A 3,376-nucleotide genomic window follows, 5' to 3' on the forward strand; every position below is an offset into this window, starting at 1 on the left:
CTTTCACGCAAAAACCGTCCAAGGGGAAACCCGAAAACGACATGTCGTTTCTCTTGCATAATATTCCATTGCATCCACCAGGTGAAAAACAAAGCACCAGAAAACCGAAACTATTCCACTGCACGACTGGTCGACGGAAGCTGCTGGCGTCTCCACCTCCCAAAAAAGAAGATGCAAAGCCAGAACGAACCACCAGTAGAAGCCAAACCGGACCAAGATGATCAAACCGTGGAGATTGATTTATCCTCCATTACCAGTCTTGATCTTACCAGCTTCCAGCTCCCCGATCTCGACTCGGTGGAATTGCCGCCAAATCTCATCGATTTGGACCTAACAACGAACCGCTTATCGAAATTGGACTCTCGGATTGCGAACCTCATCAATCTCAGAAAGCTTTCTTTTCGACAGAATCTCTTCAACGATGCTGCTATCGAGCCAATCTCCAGCTAGGAATCGTTAACTGGTCTTGAGGTTATCTTCTTCTTTCCCTTCACCCCCTCTCAACCTTCTGTTTTTGGTCTTTACGATTCATTATTATTGTAGTAATTTCGTTAGAAAAATAAAGTATACGAAATTTATGTACTGCTGGTCATTACTTGCAGTTTTGCTTTTAAAAAATGCATGCAGATAAATGCAACTAATCTTCTTGGATGTTTAAAAGTACGGTTTTTTTTTTTAATTATAAGATGCAAAATTTTACGTTTGCATGAACTAATTATGCCTGAATTTCTGCTATATTTTAATTACTTGTTTATTATTAATCAAAGATTTGCCATTTGCTTTAGCTTTTAGACGTTTGTGAGAAGTAAATAAGAAAGTAAAGGGAAAAAAAAATGAATAAGAGCCTAACGAAGAAGCTTGGGGTTATTTCTTTTTGTACAGGAGTTAATACTTAGGGATAATAAACTGACGAAAATACCAGATGTGGGTATATTCAAGAAGCTCTTAGTTTTTGATGTTTCTTTCAATGAAATCACTTCATTACAAGGATTGTCGAAGGCCTCCAGCACAATCAAGGAACTCTATGTCTCCTAAAATGAAGTTACTAAGATGGAGGAGATTGACCACTTGCATGAGTTGCAAATCCTTGAACTTGGTTCTAACAGACTACGGTTTAGTTATTAAAATGCTTTCATAATCCTTGTATAAATAACGTTATAAGCATCTATTGTATGCAGCAGGTAGGTGGAAATTTTCTGTTTCACGGCATAAGCTTTTTGTCAATTTTTGTTTCAGTATTGAAGTAGGGGGGGTAAGATTGATCAGTTATTAGTAATTTCTTGAGCATGGTCTAATTTGTGAATTGCTTTCATTGATCTTGGTATCTTAGGTGATGGAAAATTTGCAAAATTTCACAAAGTTGCAAGAACTGTGGCTAGGAAGAAACCGAATCAAAGTGATCAACCTTTGTGGGCTTAGCTGCATCAAGAAGATTAGCTTGCAAAGTAACCGGTTAACATCTATGATAGGGTTGGAGGTATAGCACTTTAAAAAATGTTGGTTCTCGTAAAACTTTTTATATGTCATAATATTTGGATGAGGTTTTTCTTTGGATTTTTTGTTTTCAAGGAATGCAATGCCCTAGAAGAAATATACTTGAGCCACAATGGTATAGCAAAAACGGAAGGCCTATCAAAATTGGTCAACCTCCGAGTATTAGATGTTTCATCAAATAAGCTAACATCAGTCGATGATATTCAAAACTTAACAAGGTAATTTTCATTTCTCTCTACGTGTAGGGATCTTATCCTATCATAAGTTGTTGAATAATTTTATATGCAGGTTGGAAGACTTGTGGCTCAATGACAACCGAATAGAATCACTTGAGGACATAGCTGAGGGTGTTTCTGGTTCAAGAGAAAAGCTCACTACTATCTACCTTGAAAATAATCCATGTGTACGGTTTGCAACTTGCAGTTTTTAGAGACTATAGTTTTTGTTGGTTTTTGTGATTGCAGCATCCTTACGATCCCAAATGTTTTGTTATGGCTAATTGGTTGATTATCTTGATATTTTTGGTTCTCTATCTAGTTCAAATTCGTAGTTGGAACATGATTAATTCTTACTCTGTATGCTACGGAGCTCCGTTTTCTTCTTGTATTTTCCTGATTTCATATATGTAATCTTTTCTCAATTATATTTCCAATTTAATATTTGAATGAAGACACTAATTATTGATAGAGTATGTCTTTGGTGCATGCTGTTTTGTGGCATCCATCTAATGTAGTTGTCTACCTTCCTGGGCTGAGTTCAGTTAATTCTATATCATCATCCTCCCCTTGGCATATTGCATTCACTTTAGCTAGAGTTACTTGCACAATTGGTGATCGTCGGTTGACATTTCTCAATCTTCTCTACTGGCTTAGTAGTCATTCTTCTCTCTTAACCTTTCTCACATGTGATCAACTGTACTGTTTTATTGCAGGCGCAGTCTCCAAACTACAATGCTACCCTGAAACAAATTTTCCCCAATATTCAGCAAATCGATTCTGAGGTATTTGCTTAGAAATTTTGGTAGGATCTGGACTGTTGTAGTTGAATGTTCATAAATTTGCAATCAAGCGTGTAGTATGCTAACGGTAACATCTCCAGTCCCTTGTTGTCTGAAGTTGTGAGTTTGCATATGTTACTAGGGGAAAACAGGGTTCTGGAAGTGATCCCTAATTCTTTAAAGGGGATTAACCATGATATGTTTATTTATTAAATGCAGTGTTCAGTGTTGTTAATCATTGTTTTGAACATACTTAATCTCTTGAATTGTTGACCTCTTTCCAACTTTTTAATAATATTTCAAGCTCTCTTGTAAACAAGAATGTATGGCTTTCTAGGTTGTTGGTCAGTCCTGAAATTCACATAAGATGCATGGTCATTTGTCAAAGAAGAAATGCAAATCCAAATTTTCATTTATAATTGTTGTACTAACCACATTTTACTCATCATTTCAGTAATGGTTTCCATTTAGTTAAGGCACCGTAAATGGGTTCATGATACTCGTAAATTACTAAAATTACTAAAATTACTGAAATTACTCGTAAACGGGTTCAGTAATGGTTTCCATTATACTAAAATTACTTGTAATTCCAACAATTCATGATACTCGTAAATGGGTTCATGGTTATCTTGCATCTTAAAATTACTGGCCTAGACTTTCTCAGCAATGCCAGGAGATATAATCAATATCACACATTGCTCTAGCTCTAAGCAGCTCAAAAGATGCAAGATGAAGTTCTAGAGAAGTTCATAAACGCCACAATGAATCTTCGCACCTTTTTTTAAGTAATTATCAACGAACAGAAAGGGCAATGAGAAGAAGCAATTATCCTCTGTAGATTATACTATTTCATGAAATGCACACAGATGATCATGGGACAAGAAA

At 36.0% G+C, this 3,376-nt stretch overlaps 1 pseudogene; it reads left to right on the forward strand.

The window, feature by feature from the left end:
- Positions 1-26: 26 nt before the first annotated feature.
- On the forward strand, positions 27-2,726 carry LOC108484764 (protein phosphatase 1 regulatory inhibitor subunit PPP1R7 homolog; annotated as a pseudogene).
- The last annotated feature ends 650 nt before the right edge of the window (positions 2,727-3,376 follow it).

The sequence above is a fragment of the Gossypium arboreum genome, chromosome 6, assembly GCF_025698485.1.
Source record: "Gossypium arboreum isolate Shixiya-1 chromosome 6, ASM2569848v2, whole genome shotgun sequence".
NCBI classification, from domain to species: Eukaryota; Viridiplantae; Streptophyta; class Magnoliopsida; order Malvales; family Malvaceae; genus Gossypium; species Gossypium arboreum.